A 22,004-nucleotide genomic window follows, 5' to 3' on the forward strand; every position below is an offset into this window, starting at 1 on the left:
CAGACTGACAGGATAGAGAGGCTCTCTATGGACCCAGACTGACAGGATAGAGAGGCTCTCTATGAACCCGGGCTAACTACGGCTTAAAAACCTGACAAGCTACACTGAGCAAAAATATAAACACAACATGTAAAGTGTTTGTCTAATGTGTCACAAGCTAAAATAAAATATCCCAAAAATGCACAAAAAGCTTATTTCTCACAAATTTTGCACACAATTGTTTTCACATCCCTTTCAGTGAACATTTCTCCATTGCCAAGATAATCCATCCGCTGCATGATCATTACACAGGTGCACCTTGTGCTGGGGACAATAAAAGGCCACTGTAAATTGTGCAGTTTTGTCACACAACCCAATGCCAAAGATGTCTGAAGTTTTGCATTGAATGTTCATTTCTCTACCATAATCCACCTCCAATGTTATTTTAGAGCATTTGGCAGTACATCCAACTAGCCTCACAACCACAGACCACGTGTACGTAGTCGTGTGGGCGAGCGGTTTGCTGATGTCAACGTTGTGAACAGAGTGCCCCTGGTGGTGGTGGGTTTTTGGTATGGGCAGGCATAAGCTACGGAAAACAAACACAATTGCATTTTATCAATGTCAATTTGAATGCACAGAGATACCATGATGAGATCCTGAGGCCCATTGTCGTGTTTTTCATCCGTCGCCATCACCTCAGGTTTCAGCATGATAATGCTCTGTCCCATGTCACAAGGATCTGTACATGTCCCAGTTTTTCCATGGCCTGCAAACTCACCAGACATGTCACCCATTGAGCATGTTTGGGATGCTCTGGATCGATGCGTTCGACAGCATCTTTCAGATCCCGCCAATATCTAGCAACTTCACACAGCCATTGAAGAGGAGTGGGACAACATTCCACAGGCCACAATCAACAGCCTGATCAACTCTATGTGAAGGAGATGTATCGTGCTACATGAGGCAAATGGTGATCACACCAGATACTGACTGGTTTTCAAAGCCACGCCACTACTTTTAATTAAGGTATCTGTGCGTTGGACTAGTAACCGAAAGGTTGCAAGTTCGAATCCCCGAGCTGACAAGGTACAAATCTGTCGTTCTGCCCCTGAACAGGCAGTTAACCCCACTGTTCCTAGGCCGTCATTGTAAATAAGAATTTGTTCTTAACTGACTTGCCTAGTTAAATAAAGGTAAAATAAAAAAATATCTGTATTCCCAGTCATGTGAAATCCATAGATTAGGGCCTCATGTATTTATTTCAACTGACTGATGTCCTTATATGAACTGTAACTCAGTAAAATCTTTGAAATCTTTGCAGGTTGCATTTGGATTATTTCAAGAAGGCATTAGATCTTTGCCACTTTGATTCAGACTTCAGACGTCAGCTCATTTAACCATAGGAGTGTTATGGGCAGAGTGGCATAGATGTATTTTACACCTTGGTTCAAAAACACTTTAATCATATACTATATATACTATTTCAAATAATAACTTAAGCTGAGCATGATTGAGTTTACCTGGCGCAATGAGACCACTAGATTAGAAGAAGAAGAAAGAAAACACTCAAAATAATTTCAAAATGGAAAGATTTCTAATAGTATTCGAACCCAGGCCTGGTTTTAAGAGTTTTTTTGTAATTGTCTCTTAGCTCTGCAGGGCTGTAGTAAATGCAGGCTCACAGACCATATCTGGGAGGAGTAAATAGTTGTTTTTGATTTCCAATACACACGGTGGAAATAGGACTGTGGGCTTTCTGAGGAAAAACAAATCGAGCGATTGAGGTGAAGAAGTGAAATGAAGCCACACAGAAACAAACTCTGGGACTCAAATGATAGTAGGAAAACATACAGCATCTTTTTCTCTCTGCTCTTTCCCCCCCATCTGAGGGAAATAAGACAGGGTTTCTCCCAGTGAAGCTTCCTGCGCCACGGTGGAGCTCCAATCATCCAGTCTCCTGCGGAACTGTCACTACAATCAATTTCTCCCGACGTGCGGGAGAGACGAGGGAGGGAGGGAGGGAGGGAAAATGAGAAGCTGAGTCTTTCACGTTGCCTTGTAAAGTAGGGCAGGAGTGTAGTCACGTGTGTGTGTGTGTGTGAGAGAGTGTGCAGAGAGGCACCACAGTGACGCGTGATTGGGTAGAGGGGAGTGCAGAGAGGCACCACAGTGACGCGTGATTGGGTAGAGGGGAGGGTGACGCCATCATCCATGGTTGAAGGATTGATGCTTGCATCATGCAAGACTGGATTGGGTTGAGTTGTGGAGACTCTTGCTATCGCTATGGTTGCGATAAGTCATGGTAGACACCAAAGGTTCCGGCGGCCGCCAAGGGCAAAATCTACACTGATTCTTACATTTGATATTGAATTTGCAACCTTTGATTTGGCATCAAAGTCAATGTATTTTCTTAGCAGAGCTGACTTATTCATTGGCCCTTTATTCATTGGAGTCTCAAACGGCACCCTATTCCCTACATGGTGCACTACTTTAGACAGGCTCTGGCCAAAAGTAGTGCACTAGGCAACAGGGTGTAATTTGGGAGCCGTTGTGTCCTCCGTCGTCAGAAGATCAATCAAACGGAGAAAAGAACCCCCAAAATGCCCCATAATGGAGGAAACGGAGAACTGTGATCAAAAGAATCCGTTCTATTGGTTCCTTTGACCCCGCCCACTCACGGCATGTCACACGGTCGTGGGCTCATTCAAAGCTCCGTAAAATCCTAACCTGGAACGTGTGTTCAAACACAATACTGTGACTAGGGTAACAGCCGTTGCCATTCCTAAAAGGTGTGAATACAAAAGCTAAGGAGGCAAAAGACTGACACAAACAGTGGTACTACTACAGCTTAGTGGTTCAAGGGTTAAAGGTCACTGAGAAGAAACACACCCCTTCTTTTCTCACCATAGTGTCCAGGTAAAATCTAGTGCAGTCAGTGGGCGGGACTATTGCCCATCCACAAATTAAGGACACCTGTCTCAGCCAATGGGTGGTTTCTATGGTGTTTGATTGACAGCTTTCCATCACACTCACCGGCGGCGCAGTCCTCCTCGTCCGCCCCGTTCTCGCAGTCCCGCTCGCCATCGCATCGCCACGACAACGAGACACACTTGTTGGTGGAGCCGCCGCAGTCAAACTTCTCCAGAGGACACGTCTGCTTGCCTGGAGGGGAGAAAGGGAGATTATGTTCCATTCCAACACCTTGTACCCTTCTCTGCTGCCCTCACTCACTCCACTTGGCACATCTGAGAGGCTTGGGTAGGTGGGTTAGGGGTAGGTAGGAAGGGTTTAGGGTCTAACAGACTAGGGTGTATAGAAGGGTTTAGGGTCTAATAGAAGGGTTTAACAGACTAGGGTGTATAGAAGGGTTTAGGGTCTAACAGACTAGGGTGTATAGAAGGGTTTAGGGTCTAATAGAAGGGTTTAACAGACTAGGGTGTATAGAAGGGTTTAGGGTCTAACAGACTAGGGTGTATAGAAGGGTTTAGGGTCTAACAGACTAGTGTGTATAGAAGGGTTTAGGGTCTAACAGACTAGGGTGTATAGAAGGGTTTAGGGTCTAATAGAAGGGTTTAACAGACTAGGGTGTATAGAAGGGTTTAGGGTCTAACAGACTAGGGTGTATAGAAGGGTTTAGGGTCTAACAGACTAGTGTGTATAGAAGGGTCTCTTGTCGTGATGTGTGTTTTAACCTATATACAGTGGGGAGAACCAGTATTTGATACACTGCCGATTTTGCAGGTTTTCCTACTTACAAAGCATGTAGAGGTCTGTAATTGTTATCATAGGTACACTTCAACTGTGAGAGACGGAATCTAAAACAAAAATCCAGAAAATCACATTGTATGATTTTTAAGTAATTCATTTGCATTTTATTGCAAAACATAAGTATTTGATCACCTACCAACCAGTAAGAATTCCGGCTCTCACAGACCTGCTCTCCTGTTCTCCACTCATTACCTGTATTAACTGCACCTGTTTGAACTCGTTACCTGTATAAAAGACACCTGTCCACACACTCAATCAAACAGACTCTAACCTCTCCACAATGGCCAAGACCAGAGAGTTGTGTAAGGACATCATGGATAAATTGTACACCTGCACAAGGCTGGGATGGGCTACAGGACAATAGGCAAGCAGCTTGGTGAGAAGGCAACAACTGTTGGTGCAATTATTAGAAAATGGAATAAGTGCAAGATGACGGTCTGGGGCTCCATGCAAGATCTCACCTCGTGGGGCATCAATGATCATGAGGAAGGTGAGGGATCAACCCAGAACTACACGGCAGGACCTGGTCAATGACCTGAAGAGAGCTGGGACCACAGTCTCAAAGAAAAATATTAGTAACACACTACGCCGTCATGGATTAAAATTCTGCAGCGCACGCAACGCCTGCAAAATCGGCAGTGTATCAAATACTTGTTCTCCCCACTGTGTATATATATATATTATTTATTAATCCCAGCCCCCACAAGAGGCCTTTTGCCTTATGGAGGCACTCATTGTAAATAATACTTTTTTTCTTAACTGACTTCTCTAGTTAAATAAAGGTTAAATTAAATAAAGATGTTGTTCTCTCAACCCTGAACAGACAAGACAGGAACAACACAGCAGATGTACCAGTTGGTAGCAGAGAACAACATCTTATTCTGAGAGAACCCAGTTCACTAACCACAACAGTGTTGAAGAGAACCCAGTTCACTAACCACAACAGTGAAGAGAACCCAGTTCACTAACCACAGCAGTGTTGAAGAGAACCCAGTTCACTAACCACAGCAGTGTTGAAGAGAACCCAGTTCACTAACCACAGCAGTGTTGAAGAGAACCCAGTTCACTAACCACAACAGTGAAGAGAACCCAGTTCACTAACCACAACAGTGAAGAGAACCCAGCTCACTAACCACAACAGTGTTGAAGAGAACCCAGTTCACTAACCACAACAGTGAAGAGAACCCAGGCTCACTAACCACAACAGTGAAGAGAACCCAGTTCACTAACCACAACAGTGAAGAGAACCCAGTTCACTAACCACAACAGTGAAGAGAACCCAGTTCACTAACCACAACAGTGAAGAGAACCCAGTTCACTAACCACAACAGTGAAGAGAACCCAGTTCACTAACCACAACAGTGAAGAGAACCCAGCTCACTAACCACAACAGTGTTGAAGAGAACCCAGTTCACTAACCACAACAGTGAAGAGAACCCAGTTCACTAACCACAACAGTGAAGAGAACCCAGCTCACTAACCACAACAGTGTTGAAGAGAACCCAGTTCACTAACCACAACAGTGAAGAGAACCCAGCTCACTAACCACAACAGTGTTGAAGAGAACCCAGCTCACTAACCACAACAGTGTTGAAGAGAACCCAGCTCACTAACCACAACAGTGTTGAAGAGAACCCAGCTCACTAACCACAACAGTGAAGAGAACCCAGTTCACTAACCACAACAGTAAAGAGAACCCAGTTCACTAACCACAACAGTGAAGAGAACCCAGCTCACTAACCACAAGTGTTGAAGAGCACCCAGCTCACTAACCACAACAGTGTTGAAGAGAACCCAGTTCACTAACCACAACAGTGAAGAGAACCCAGTTCACTAACCACAGCAGTGTTGAAGAGAACCCAGTTCACTAACCACAACAGTGAAGAGAACCCAGTTCACTAACCACAACAGTGAAGAGAACCCAGTTCACTAACCACAACAGTGAAGAGAACCCAGTTCACTAACCACAACAGTGAAGAGAACCCAGCTCACTAACCACAAGTGTTGAAGAGAACCCAGCTCACTAACCACAACAGTGTTGAAGAGATCCCAGTTCACTAACCACAACAGTGGTGGAGAGAGAGAAAGAAAATGAGAGCGAGAGAAAGGGAGAGAGAGCGAACGAGAGAGAGGTAGAAAGAGTGAGGAAGAGAGAAAGAAAGTGTGAAAATAGCTATCCTATCCTCTAACCGATGGCCCTTTCATTAACTACACACATAATCCCCCTCCGTCGCTAACAAGGGAATCAAATACCAACCGTGTGCTCAAGTCGCTCGACACTAAGACAACGTAGTGATTGATTCGATTATGCTAGCTTGTGACTTCCAAAAGCTGTCGCTATAGTTGTGGCTAATGTGTTTTGTTCGAGAAAGGGGCCCTAAAGGCCAAATAAAAGCCAATTTGTCAGAGGCAGAGTGACATTTGCATTGCAGTTGTTTGCCGGTGGAGTGACAAATGAAGACTCAACAGCTCGTCTTTTATGACACAGGAACTAACAGGGATTAGGACATTTGTAGTACAATAGTTGGCTCACTGACACTGAAGTTTCTATGATGTGAGTTTCTATGATGTGAGTTTTATGATGTGAGATTCTATGATGTGAGTTTCTATGATGTGAGTTTCTATGATGTGAGATTCTATGATGTGAGTTTCTATGATGTGAGTTTCTATGATGTGAGTTTCTATGATGTGAGTTTTTATGATGTGAGTTTCTATGATGTGAGTTTCTATGATGTGAGTTTCTATGTTTTGATCTGTATGGCCTCACCTGTAAGTGCAGGTAACTTCCAAAAGAATGGAAACACTTGAATAAATGAGCAATATAAACTTTATTGAAAGCAAGTGCTTCCACACAGGTGTAGTGAGTTAATTAAGCATTTTGCATCCCATCATGCTTAGGGTCATGTATAAAAAATGCTGGGTAGGCCATTATTTTGGTTACCATGGTTATGCCCCATAGGATGACAATTCCCCCATCCACAGGGCACGAGTGGTCACTGAATGGTTTGAAGAGCATGAAAACGATGTAAACCATATGCCATGGCCGTCTCAGACACCAGATCTCAACCCAGATGAACACTTACGGGAGATTCTGGAGCGGTGTCTGAGACAGTCAATAAAGTACCAAATTATGGAATTTCTCATGGAAGACTGGTGTCGCATCCCTCCAATAGAGTTCCAGACACTTGTAGAATCTATGCCAGGGTGGATCTATACAGGGTGGATCCAGGGTGGATCTATACCAGGGTGGATCTATACCAGGGTGGATCTATACCAGGGTGGATCTATGCCAGGGTGGATCTATGCCAGGGTGGATCTATACAAGGGTGGATCTATACCAGGGTGGATCTATGCCAGGGTGGATCTATACCAGGGTGGATCTATACCAGGGTGGATCTATACCAGGGTGGATCTATACCAGGGTGGATCTATGCCAGGGTGGATCTATACCAGGGTGGATCTATACCAGGGTGGATCTATACCAAGGTGGATCTATACCAGGGTGGATCTATGCCAGGGTGGATCTATACCAGGGTGGATCTATGCCAGGGTGGATCTATACCAGGGTGGATCTATACCAGGGTGGATCTATGCCAGGGTGGATCTATACCAGGGTGGATTGAAGCTGTTCTGACGGCTCCTGGTGGCCCAACACCTTGAGACACTATGTTGGTGTTTCCTTTATTTTGGCAGTTACCTGTACAGTACGGTGTGTATTTCAAAGCATTTTGACCCGTAGATATCTCTCCTTTCACGGTCGTATGTGATATATTGATACATCACTGCTGTCTTATGTGATATATTGATACATCACTGCTGACTTATGTGATTGTGCAGTTTCTTCTACACCAGCGTTTCCCAAACTCCGTCCTCGGTGACCCCAAAGGGCGCATGTTTTTGTTTTATTACCCCTATCACTACACAGCTGATTCAAATGAGCAAAGCTTGATGATTAGTTGATTATTTGAATCAGCTGTGTACTGCTAGGGACAACAACAACAACAACAAAACGTGCACCCCCTTGGGGTCACCGAGGACGGCGTTTGGGAAACGCTGGTGTAGATGGATCATATGTTTGACCTTTGTCTTGTTGCCGTTTTGTCCAGCACGTCTCACCATTAAAGAAAAAGGAAATTGTAACCAGAGCTGGGTTCAAAATAGTATGTGTTTTTCCTTAAACACTTTCGCTGTGCTTGATTGAGTTTGCCTGGCGCAATGGAGCTAATAGAATAGTTCCAAAAGTGCAAACCCTGGACCATTTGGCGCTCAGGGAGGCTCAATCAAGCACTTAAAGTATTGGGGGAAACAAATACTATTTGAACCCAGGTCTACACTACAGCCCTACAAGGCAGCCAGAGAGTCAGTCAATGGGTCGTACTGCCTGGTGGTAGGGAGGTTGAGAGAGTAACTTGGCCCAGGCAGCTGAGCAGAAGAAATGGCACCAAACGCTCAGACGACACACACACTAAGTCACGGACAGATTTACTGCTTAATTAAGCTGGGCTAGCGTAGCCACGTCCCTCTCTGTGAATTATGGGTCAGGTACAAGAACGCTAGCTACGCTACAGTGAGCATATCAGCCAGGGTTAGCTACCACGGCTAGCATTCTACTGTATCTACTGTAGCTTAATTAAGCTGGGCTAGCGTAGCCACGTCCCTCTCTGTGAATTATGGGTCAGGTACAAGAACGCTAGCTACGCTACAGTGAGCATATCAGCCAGGGTTAGCTACCGCGGCTAGCATTCTACTGTATCTACTGTAGCTTAATTAAGCTGGGCTAGCATAGCCACGTCCCTCTCTGTGAATTATGGGTCAGGTACAGGAACGCTAGCTAAGCTACAGTATCAGCCTGCAACGTTACCTACCATTAGCATAACTAGCGTTAGCATACTACTGTATTCATGGCTCATGCAGCTTACTCACAGTGAATAAGGCATTGTTGTTTACCACAATATGTGTATGGTCTGGGTTCAAATGCAGGTCGTCATGGGGGATGTGGCATGAATCAGTACACGTGAAGACACGTTATTATGATGCTAATACATTGGCACTGATGAGTACAGTACACGTGAGCAGTGAACTGTGAAAACATGTTGCTTACAGCTAATGTGAAGTAAGCAATAAAAAGAAAGACATGCTCACACACACACACACACACACACACACACACACACACACACACACACACACACACACACACAGACAGACACAGACAGACAACCCCTCTACACGCACGCACACACACACTCCTCTCCCCCCAGACACACACACACACACACAGAGACAGACAGACAGACAACCCCTCTACACACACACGCACACTCCCCCCACACACACACAGACAGACAGTCAACCCCTCTACACACACACACATACAGACAACCCCTCTACACACACACACACACACAGAGACAGACAGACAACCCCTACACACACACACACACACACACAATCCCAATGAAATACACATCTTTGCATAACTAAACTCCTCTCCGTTATTCAGCCAGTAGACTCATTCTCATTACTCATTACCTCTAACAGTGAAACATCTCGATAGGGTTGAAGCTCAAAATCTACAAAGAGACAACTGTCTGTTTTCATTAACCTCCTCCTCCTCCTACAACTATCCATAATCCTCTGTGTCATTCAACATCTAAAATGGACCAAAATGGTTTTATTAAATCAGATGCCTATCAATAGAGAGTATGTGTATCTTCGGGTATCAAAGGCTTCTTTCGGGAAAAGCTGCACCGAAGCTTATACTGTTTGCTATCTTTCCTGCAGCTGCACAGAGCTGTCACTCTAAAATGTCTGCTGCATGTGTCACATCATATGGAAATAAGAATTTGTTCTTAACTGACTTGCCTAGTTAAACAAAGGATAAATAAATAAATAATAATAATAATAAATAAAAATCAAGCAATGATGGATATTACCAACAGTCGGTGCTTGAAGTAGAATTAAAAAAGGCACTAATTGTATGTGCCGGGACTCATTACAATGTTACAGTACCAGTGTTCATATTTGAGAATTAATATTCTGTAAGAGGTGCAAGTACTCCAGTAGAAAATTTGAGGTGCCTGTACTCTGTGTACTCTGTACTCTGTGTACTCTGTGTTCTGTGTACTCTGTGTTCTGTGTACTCTGTGTTCTGTGTACTCTGTGTTCTGTGTACTCTGTACTCTGTGTACTCTGTACTCTGTGTACTCTGTACTCGGCCCTGTCTAAAAGCCTCACCCTCTTTTTCAGGCCCAATTCAAGAACTGCCAACAGTCATCTTGAACCGAGCTCGAAGGGGAATAGGAAAAAAAATACAAGTTACACATTTTTGCCAATGGTGATACATCCTGTCTGTAAAACTGAAATGTTAAAGATTCCGTGATAGTAATGTAAAGGTCAGGTTAAAGGTTAGATTTCAAATCAGGCTGTAAAGCTGAACTTCCTGGATGTGGAACTGAATAGAGATCTAAAGAGAAATGGGAGTCCTTTCTGCTGTTCTGACATGGGAGTCCATTCTGCTGTTCTGACATGGGAGTCCCCCTCACTGTTCTGACATGGGAGTCCTCCTCACTGTTCTGACATGGGAGTCCTCCTCACTGTTCTGACATGGGAGTCCTCCTCACTGTTCTGACATGGGAGTCCATTCTGCTGTTCTGACATGGGAGTCCTCCTCACTGTTCTGACATGGGAGTCCTCCTCACTGTTCTGACATGGGAGTCCCCCTCACTGTTCTGACATGGGAGTCCTCCTCACTGTTCTGGCATGGGAGTCCTCCTCACTGTTCTGACATGGGAGTCCTCCTCACTGTTCTGACATGGGAGTCCTCCTCACTGTTCTGACATGGGAGTCCTCCTCACTGTTCTGACATGGGAGTCCTCCTCACTGTTCTGACATGGGAGTCCTGCTCACTGTTCTGACATGGGAGTCCTCACTGTTCTGACATGGGAGTCCTCACTGTTCTGACATGGGAGTCCTCCTCACTGTTCTGACATGGGAGTCCTCCTCACTGTTTTGACATGGGAGTCCATTCTGCTGTTCTGACATGGGAGTCCCCATCACTGTTCTGACATGGGAGTCCCCCTCACTGTTCTGACATGGGAGTCCTTTCTGCTGTTCTGACATGGGAGTCCTCCTCACTGTTCTGACATGGGAGTCCTCCTCACTGTTCTGACATGGGAGTCCTTTCTGCTGTTCTGACATGGGAGTCCTTTCTGCTGTTTTGACATGGGAGTCCATGCTGCTGTTCTGACATGGGAGTCCTCCTCACTGTTCTGACATGGGAGTCCTCTTCTCTGTTCTGGCATGGGAGTCCTCCTCACTGTTCTGACATGGGAGTCCTTTCTGCTGTTCTGAAATGGGAGTCCTCCTCACTGTTCTGACATGGGAGTCCTCCTCACTGTTCTGACATGGGAGTCCTCCTCACTGTTCTGACATGGGAGTCCTCCTCACTGTTCTGACATGGGAGTCCTCCTCACTGTTCTGACATGGGAGTCCTCCTCACTGTTCTGACATGGGAGTCCTCCTCACTGTTCTGACATGGGAGTCCTTTCTGCTGTTCTGAAATGGGAGTCCTCCTCACTGTTCTGACATGGGAGTCCCCCTCACTGTTCTGACATGGGAGTTCTCCTCACTGTTCTGACATGGGAGTCCTCACTGTTCTGACATGGGAGTCCTCCTCACTGTTCTGACATGGGAGTCCATTTTGCTGTTCTGACATGGGAGTCCTCCTCACTGTTCTGACATGGGGTCCTCCTCAATGTTCTGACATGGGAGTCCATTCTGCTGTTCTGACATGGGGTCCTCCTCATTGTTCTGACATGGGAGTCCATTCTGCTGTTCTGACATGGGAGTCCTCCTCACTGTTCTGACATGGGAGTCCTCCTCACTGTTCTGACATGGGAGTCCATTCTGCTGTTCTGACATGGGAGTCCTCCTCACTGTTCTGACATGGGAGTCCTCCTCACTGTTCTGGCATGGGAGTCCTCCTCACTGTTCTGACATGGGAGTCCTCCTCACTGTTCTGGCATGGGAGTCCTCCTCACTGTTCTGACATGGGAGTCCTCCTCACTGTTCTGACATGGAAATCCTCCTCACTGTTCTGACATGGGAGTCCTTTCTGCTGTTCTGACATGGGAGTCCTCCTCACTGTTCTGACATGGGAGTCCTCCTCACTGTTCTGACATGGGAGTCCTCCTCACTGTTCTGACATGGGAGTCCTCCTCACTGTTCTGGCATGGGAGTCCTCCTCACTGTTCTGACATGGGAGTCCTCCTCTCTGTTCTGGCATGGGAGTCCTCCTCACTTTTCTGACATGGGGTCCTTCTCATTGTTCTGACATGGGAGTCCATTCTGCTGTTCTGACATGGGGTCCTCCTCATTGTTCTGACATGGGAGTCCATTCTGCTGTTCTGACATGGGAGTCCTCCTCACTGTTCTGACATGGGAGTCCATTCTGCTGTTCTGACATGGGAGTCCTCCTCACTGTTCTGACATGGGAGTCTTCCTCACTGTTCTGGCATGGGAGTCCTCCTCACTGTTCTGACATGGGAGTCCTTTCTGCTGTTCTGACATGGGAGTCCTCCTCACTGTTCTGACATGGGAGTCCTCCTCACTGTTCTGACATGGGAGTCCTCCTCACTGTTCTGACATGGGAGTCCTCCTCACTGTTCTGACATGGGAGTCCTTTCTGCTGTTCTGACATGGGAGTCCATTCTGCTGTTTTGACATGGGAGTCCATGCTGCTGTTCTGACATGGGAGTCCTCCTCACTGTTCTGACATGGGAGTCCTCCTCACTGTTCTGACATGGGAGTTCTCCTCACTGTTCTGACATGGGAGTCCTCACTGTTCTGGCATGGGAGTCATCCTCACTGTTTTGGCATGGGAGTCCTCCTCACTGTTCTGACATGGGAGTCCTCCTCACTGTTCTGACATGGGAGTCCTCCTCACTGTTCTGGCATGGGAGTCTTCCTCACTGTTCTGACATGGGAGTCCTCCTCACTGTTCTGACATGGGAGTCCTCCTCACTGTTCTGACATGGGAGTCCTCCTCACTGTTCTGACATGGGAGTCCTCCTCACTGTTCTGGCATGGGAGTCCTCCTCACTGTTCTGGCATGGGAGTCCTCCTCACTGTTCTGACATGGGAGTCCTCACTGTTCTGACATGGGAGTCCTCCTCACTGTTCTGACATGGGAGTCCATTCTGCTGTTCTGACATGGGAGTCCTCCTCACTGTTCTGACATGGGAGTCCTCCTCACTGTTCTGACATGGGAGTCCTCCTCACTGTTCTGACATGGGAGTCCTCCTCACTGTTCTGACATGGGAGTCCTTTCTGCTGTTCTGACATGGGAGTCCATTCTGCTGTTTTGACATGGGAGTCCATTCTGCTGTTTTGACATGGGAGTCCATGCTGCTGTTCTGACATGGGAGTCCTCCTCACTGTTCTGACATGGGAGTTCTCCTCACTGTTCTGACATGGGAGTCCTCACTGTTCTGGCATGGGAGTCCTCCTCACTGTTTTGGCATGGGAATCCTCCTCACTGTTCTGACATGGGAGTCCTCCTCACTGTTCTGGCATGGGAGTCCTCCTCACTGTTCTGACATGGGAGTCCTCCTCACTGTTCTGACATGGGAGTCCATTCTGCTGTTCTGACATGGGAGTCCTCCTCACTGTTCTGACATGGGAGTCCTCCTCACTGTTCTGACATGGGAGTCCTCCTCACTGTTCTGACATGGGAGTCCATTCTGCTGTTCTGACATGGGAGTCCTCCTCACTGTTCTGACATGGGAGTCCTCCTCACTGTTCTGACATGGGAGTCCTCCTCACTGTTCTGACATGGGAGTCCTCCTCACTGTTCTGACATGGGAGTCCTCCTCACTGTTCTGACATGGGAGTCCTCCTCACTGTTCTGACATGGGAGTCCTCCTCACTGTTCTGACATGGGAGTCCTCCTCACTGTTCTGGCATGGGAGTCCTCCTCATTGTTCTGGCATGGGAGTCCTCCTCACTGTTCTGACATGGGAGTCCTCCTCACTGTTCTGACATGGGAGTCCTCCTCACTGTTCTGACATGGGAGTCCTTTCTGCTGTTCTGACATGGGAGTCCTCCTCACTGTTCTGACATGGGAGTCCTCCTCACTGTTCTGACATGGGAGTCCTCCTCACTGTTCTGACATGGGAGTCCTCCTCACTGTTCTGACATGGGAGTCCTCCTCACTGTTTTGACATGGGAGTCCTCCTCACTGTTCTGACACGGGAGTCCTCACTGTTCTGACACGGGAGTCCTCACTGTTCTGACATGAGAGTCCTCCTCACTGTTCTGACATGGGAGTCCTTTTTAATGTTCTGGAACAGTGAACACGAGAACAGATCAATATTTCTACAGTAATAAATGCACAAGACGGGGAGTATACGGTATCTGTTGATCCTCTGTAATTCCACTATACATCGCTAGGAAAACTATTTCAAGTGAATCTCCACAGAGAGCCATTTATTTTTCAGTACTTTTGAGTAACTAACCCGCTCAGCCAAAGCCCCAGCCTTAATCTTTCATGTGTCAGTGTAACGCTACTCCAGTGTGTAATTATGAGACAACTCACTGCACTACAATGATCTAGGCTGACACAGATCTAGGGCTTTTCTGTCTGTGTACACAGATATAGAGGAAAAGAGAACGAGAGAGAGAAAGACAGAGACAGAGAGAGAGAGAGAGAGACCGAGAGACAAGGAGAGAGAGACAGAGAAAAGAGACCAAGAGCCAGGGAGAGAGAGAACGACAGGGAGAGAGAGACAGAGAGAGAGACAGACAGAGAGCGAGAGACAGAGAGCGAGAGACAGAGAGAGAGACAGAGAGAGAGACAGAGACCAAGAGACAGAGACAGAGACACAGAGACCGAGAGACAGAGACTGAGAGACTGGGAGAGAGAGACAGAGACAGGGAGACAGAGAGACAGAGACAGGGAGACAGAGACAGGGAGACAGAGAGACAGGGAGAGAGAGAGAGAGAGAGAGACCCCATTTAGGCCCCCTCAGATCAGACCTATGCCCCTCCTTCCCACTCCATGCACCCCACCCCCGCAAAGAGGGCCTCAACATGGAAGTCACACATACGCCCAGGCAGTGAGCGGGCAAACAGGCCACTCTTACACTAGCCCAAGCCAATGGCATGTACCAGATGCTCAGCAGGCTCTGCTCACACTTACTGGCCTGAGGCCAAACCACACGACCAACAACATTGGACACTTTATGGAACACAAAGCCTTCACTATATCAGCCTGGAATATCCTTGGCCTGAGGTCATCTGCCTTTGGCCTAAAGAGCAGGAACCCGGATTTCACCAAAGAAATCGGTAATACAGACATTGTCATCCTGCAAGAAACCTAGTATAGAGGAGACGGACCCACTGGTTGCCCTCTAGGTTACAGAGAGCTGGTAGTCCCATCCACCAAACTACCAGGTGTGAAACAGGGTATGGACTCAGGGGATATGCTAATTTGGTATAGCGCAGACCTAACTCACTCCATTAAATTAATCAAAACAGGAACATTTTACATTTGGCTAGAAATTCAAAAGGAAATTATCTTAACAGAGAGAAATGTCCTCCTGTGTGCTACCTATATCCCCCCACTAGAATTGCCATACTTTAATGAAGACAGCTTCTCCATCCTGGAGGGGGAAATCAATCATTTCCAGGCCCAGGGACATGTACTAGTCTGTGGTGACCTAAATGCCAGAACCGGACAAGAACCTGACACCCTCAGCAGGGTCACCTACCTGCAGGTGACAGCATTCCCTCCCCCATATGCCCCCCTAGGCAAAACTATGACAACATAACCAACAAAAACGGGTCACAACTCCTGCAGCTCTGTCGCACGCTGGGTATGTACATAGTCAATGGTAGGCTTCGAGGGGATTCATATGGTAGATACACCTATAGCTCATCTCTTGGCAGTAGTACTGTAGACTACTTTATCACTGATCTCAACCCAGAGTCTCGCACAGCATTCACAGTCAGCCCACTGACACCCCTATCAGACCACAGCAAAAATAACAGTCTACCTGAACAGAGCAATACTCAATCAAGAGGCATCAAAGCCAAAGGAACTGAGTAACATTAAGAAATGCTATAGATGGAAGGAATGCCATTTGGAAATCTACCAAAAAACAATTAGGCAACAACAAATTCAATCCCTTTTAGACAATTTCCTGGGGAAAACGTTCCACAATAATAGTGAAGGTGTAAACTTGGCAGTAGAAAATCTTAACAGTATATTTGACCTCTCAGCTTCCCTATCAAATCCAAAAATCTCAAATAGAAGACCAAAGAAAATGAACAACAATGACAAATGGTTCGATGAAGAATGCAAAAATGTCCAACCAAAAACATAGAGACCCGGAAAACCTGAGTCTCCGCCTTCACTATGGTGAATCACTAAAACAATACAGAAATACACTACGGAAAAAGAAGGAACAGAATGTCAGAAATCAGCTCAATGTAATTGAAGAATCCATAGACTCTAACCACTTCTGGGAAAATTGGAAAACACTAAACAAACAACAACATAAAGAATTATCTATTCAAAATGGAGATGTAGGGTAAACCACTTCTCCAATATTTTTGGCTCTATAACAAAGAATAAAGAGCAAAAACATATACAGGACCAAATACAAATCTTAGAATCAACTATTAAAGACTACCAGAACCCACTGGATTCTACAATTACCTTGACCTACATGACAAAATAAAAACCCTCCAACCCAAAAAGGCCTGTGGTGTTGATGGTATCCTTAATGAAATGATCAAATATACAGACAATAAATTCCAATTGGCCATACTAAAACTCTTTAACATCATCCTTAGCACTGGCATCTTCCCCAATATTTGGAACCTGATCACTGATCACCCCAATCCACAAAAGTGGAAACAAATTTGACCCCAATAACTACCGTGGAATATGCGTCAACAGCAACCTTGGGAAAATCCTCTGCATTATCATTAACAGGAGACTCGTACATGTCCTCAATGAAAACAATGTACTGAGCAAATGTCAAATTGTTTTTTTTTACCAAATTACCGTACAACAGACCATGTATTCACCCTGCACACCCTAATTGACAACCAAACAAACCAAAATAAAGGCAAAGTCTTCTCATGCTTTGTTGATTTCAAAAAAGCCTTCGACTCAATTTGGCATGAGGGTCTGCTATACAAATTGATGGAAAGTGGTGTTGGGGGTAAAACATACGACATTATAAAATCCATGTAGACAAACAACAAGTGTGTGGTTAAAATAGGCAAAAAACACAAACTTCTTCACACAGGGCCGTGGGGTGAGACAGGGATGCAGCTTAAGCCCCACCCTCTTCAACATATATATCAACGAATTGGCACGGGCACTAGAGTCTGAAGTCAAATGTCTACTGTTTGCTGATGATCTGGTGCTTCTGTCACCAACCAAGGAAGGCCTACAGCAGCACCTAGATATTCTGCACAGATTCTGCCAGACCTGGGCCCTGACAGTAAATCTCAGTAAGACCAAAATAATGGTGTTCCTAAAAAGGTCCAGTCACCAGGACCACAAATACAAATTCCATCTAGACACCATTGCCCTAGAGCACACAAAAAACTATACATACCTTGGCCTAAACATCAGCACCACAGGTAACTTCCACAAAGCTGTGAAAGATCTGAGAGACAAGGCAAGAAGGGCCTTCTATGCCATCAAAAGGAACATAAAATTCAACATACCAATTAGGATCTGGCTAAAAATACTTGAATCAGTCATAGAGCCCATTGCCCTTTATGGTTGTGAGGTCTGGGGTCCGCTCACCAACCAAGATTTCACAAAATGGGACAAACACCAAATTGAGACTGCATGCAGAATTCTGCAAAAATGTCCTCTATGTACAATGTAAAACACCAAATAATGCACGCAGAGCAGAATTAGGCCGATACCCGCTAATGATCAAAATCCAGAAAAGAGCCGTTAAATTCTACAACCACCTAAAAGGAAGCGATTCCCAAACCTTCCATAACAAAGCCATCACCTACAGAGAGATTAACCTGGAGAAGAGTCCCCTAAGCAAGCTGGTCCTGGGGCTCTGTTCACAATCACAAACACACCCACAGAGCCCCAGGACAGCAGCACAATTAGACCCAAGCAAATCATGAGAAAACAAAAAGATAATTACTTGACACATTGGAAATAATTAACAAAAAAAAAGAGCAAACTAGAATGCTATTTGGCCCTAAACAGAGACTACACAGTGGCAGAATACCTGACCACTGTGACTGACCCAAACTTAAGGAAAGCTTTGACTATGTACAGACTCAGTGAGCATAGCCTTGCTACTGAGAAAGGCCGCCGTAGGCAGACATGGCTCTCAAGAGAAGACAGGCTGTGTGCACACTGCCCACAAAATGAGGTGGAAACTGAGCTGCACTTCCTAACCTCCTGCCCAATGCATGACCATAATAGAGACACATATTTCCCTCAGATTGCACAGATCCAAAAAGAATTTGAAAAAAAAACCCAATTTTGATGAACTCCCATATCTACTGGGTGAAATTCCACAGTGTGCAATCACAGCAGCAATATTTGTGACCAGACAGAGAGCGAGAGACAGAGAGCGAGAGACAGAGAGCGAGAGACAGAGAGCGAGAGACAGAGAGAGAGAGACAGAGAACGAGAGACAGAGAACGAGAGACAGAGAGCGAGAGAGAGAGCGAGAGACAGAGAGAGAGAGAGAGAGAGAGACAGAGAGAGACAGAGACAGAGAGACAGAGAGACAGAGAGAGAGAGACAGACAGACAGACAGACAGACAGACAGACAGACAGACAGAGAGAGAGAGACAGAGAGCGAGAGACAGAGAATGAGGCAGGGAGAGAGAGAGAGACAGAGAGAGAGAGACAGGGAGTGAGAGCCAGAGACATAGAGAGACAGAGACAAACAGAGAGACAAAAAAAAACACAGCATGCTTCAAACCTCATCAAGCTTCAGTGTAATTGGAGCGTGGCGGAAGGTGTGTGCGCTGTATGTTAATTAGCATTAACAGATGTAAAACAGAGGATTCACTATCACAGACTGCAAACATACCGTAGGTCTCTGCCTGGCACCAACAGAAGAGAAATACAGACTGCAAACATACCGTAGGTCTCTGCCTGGCACCAACAGAAGAGAAATACAGACTGCAAACACACCGTAGGTCTCTGCCTGGCACCAACAGAAGAGAAATACAGACTGCAAACATACCGTAGGTCTCTGCCTGGCACCAACAGAAGAGAAATACAGACTGCAAACACACCGTAGGTCTCTGCCTGGCACCAACAGAAGAGAAATACAGACTGCAAACATACCGTAGGTCTCTGCCTGGCACCAACAGAAGAGAAATACAGACTGCAAACACACCGTAGGTCTCTGCCTGGCACCAACAGAAGAGAAATACAGACTGCAAACACACCGTAGGTCTCTGCCTGGCACCAACAGAAGAGAAATACAGACTGCAAACATACCGTAGGTCTCTGCCTGGCACCAACAGAAGAGAAATACAAACTTCAAACAAACACCGTCCCTGGGCTAAATATGTTGTAAATTACAGCAGGAGGTGCCACTTTTTGGCATCTGGGCTTCTGCTCGAAGTGTGAAGTTGTCACGGCAACACTCTATAGTTTAAGGACTGAGCGTCACACAGGGCCTTATTTGCAGCGCTAATTTGAAGTTGTCGAGCCTTCTGACACTTCTTTCACGCTATATTTTTCCATTTGTAGTATATCAGAAGTTCAATGTTTCTTACTAAATGGCATTCTGAATTAATTCTCATAGTTCTACTGAAAGGGACAATTAGGGACAATTAGTGACAATTATTCAAACTTGTTCTAACTGATGTTAGAACAAGTTGAGAGAAAGAACAAGTCTTAGTAATGGTCCAGTGTGTCTGTATGGATTTACAGATCGTCTGCACAGTGTTTCAAAATGTTCACCTTGATGTGAATGGCAGGAGCTTATGGATCCTTGTGGGAAACGTGTTTCTCATGAGGAGATGCATACATGTACAAAAAATGTCATGACCGTAGCTCAAACGAGACAGGAAATATTCTTGTTCAAAGTTTGGAAAATCAGTCGATTACTATAGCGCCCCCTTTGGGCCAATCGGTGTAACTTTGTAAATCCCTGGCTAGACGCATCATTCATCCAAGGTTGGTCAAAATCAGGAGCAAGAGTTGTCTGAGATATTATGTGTGACTAACGTAAGATCAAGACAGATCTCCACCTCCATCATTGTGGGGGACAATCATTTGCTGTACAGTAGCCATGGAAACCAAGTGTAATGGTTTAACCCTGCTAACAATAGAACAGGAATCCATAAGTGATTCATGTTCATTGAATGGAGAGTTGTAGTATTTGAACATGAGTTGTAGGCCCTCCTCTTGTACTACATCAGCATACAGACAAGACTGAATCAACTGTATTGGTTTATTATTCAGCTCTTTGTCAAGAGCAGAAATAAGAAATGTAATGACTTTGATAAAGAACAGGCCCGCGGACTGAATTTTGGTGCACAAATCTTTGGGCCTCAATCTCAAAGATTTTACCATCGACTGCAACGTTACATGAATAAAATACATGTAGGATTTCCATTTAAATAGACTTTTTTTTTATTGTGATCTCGATCTCCGTTCAAAGACAAAATCTCTCCCTTATTCATATTTAATTGGATTTCCAATGCAAACACGTTATCGTTTGGAGGTCCCTGTCTCTTTCTCTAACTCGTCCTCACACAAACTTTTTGAGGGTGACATTAATATTAGCGACTTGTCGGCTGTTCTGTGCGTCATACATTATGCGATAACGGCCCACATCCCCTCAACTTGATAAAGCAGTACAAAATTAGGAAAATATGTTTCTAAGATTAAATGAGCTTTTTCCAATTCCCTTTCTGCTGTGGTAAATGCATGCAAATTCCTTTTAAATAGCGAGCTCAATGACAAACTTTGTAGGCCTGTGCGATCAACCAATCACAAGATTAAAAAACGTGAATGGGTACCAGTGTTGTAGTATTCAGATTGCACTGGTCTCAGTCCTGACTCGGACTCGAACCCCCCTTGGTCTCAGTCCTGACTCAGACCCCCCTTGGTCTCAGTCCTGACTCGGACCCCCCTTGGTCTCAGTCCTGACTCGGACCCCCCTTGGTCTCAGTCCTGACTCGGACCCATCTCCACAGAGGAACTCTGGAGCTCTGTCAGAGTGACCATCGGGTTCTTGGTCACCTCCTTGACCAAGGCCCTTCTCCCCCGATTGCTCGGTTTGGCCGGGCGGCCAGCTCTAGGAAGAGTCTTGGTGGTTCCAAACTTCTTCCATTTAAGAATGATGGAGTCAACTGTGTTCTTGGGGACCTTCAATGCTGCAGACATTTTTTTGTAAACTTCCCCAGATCTGTGCCTCGACACCATCCTGTCTTGGAGCTCTACGCATAAGTCCTTCGACCTCATGGCTTGGTTTATGCTCTGACATACACTGTCAACTGTGGGACCTTATATAGACAGGTGTGTGGCTTTTCCAAATAATGTCCAATCATTTGAATTTACCACAGTTGGATTCAAATCAAATTGTAGAAACATCTCAAGGATGATCAATGGAAACAGGATGCACCTGGGCTCAACTTCGAGTCTCATAGCAAAGGGTCTGAATACTTATGTAAATAAGTTATGTTTATTATTTTTTATTTACAAACATTTCTAAGTTTGTGTGTAGAATGATGAGGACAATGTTTTATTTAATCCAATTTAGAATAAGGATGTAACGTAACAAAATGTGGGAAAAGTCAAGGGGTCTGAATACTTTCCGAATGCACTGTAGCTCCAGTATTGGTTTTGACCCAGACTCGAATATCTCCGGTCTCTGTTTAATCGGGTCTCGTACAACAGCTGGTACAACAGAAACAAGTGCTGACTGTTCATGTCAATCAGATACATTTAGAATAACATCTTAATGCAATTCTTCCAAATGATCAAGACACTGAAAAGTCTCCAGTCCAAGCTACTTCCCATGACTCACGTGAAAGGGAATAATTCAGAACTCCTTTAATCTCCCCAAACGATGTCATCTACAAAATGGCTTCCAACACTCTACTCAGCAAACTGGATGCAGTCTATCATAGTGCCATCCGTTTTGTCACCAAAGCACCTTATACCACCCACCACTGCGACTTGTATGCTCTAGTCGGCTGGCCCTCGCTACATATTCGTCGCCAGACCC

The 22,004-nt window shown here is 45.5% G+C and overlaps 1 pseudogene; it reads right to left on the reverse strand.

Moving 5' to 3' along the window:
- LOC115123354 (low-density lipoprotein receptor-related protein 8-like) overlaps positions 1–22,004 on the reverse strand; it is a 164,942-nt pseudogene that overhangs the window by 47,542 nt on the left and 95,396 nt on the right.

Source organism: Oncorhynchus nerka, linkage group LG20, assembly GCF_034236695.1.
Source record: "Oncorhynchus nerka isolate Pitt River linkage group LG20, Oner_Uvic_2.0, whole genome shotgun sequence".
In the NCBI taxonomy this organism is placed as follows: Eukaryota; Metazoa; Chordata; class Actinopteri; order Salmoniformes; family Salmonidae; genus Oncorhynchus; species Oncorhynchus nerka.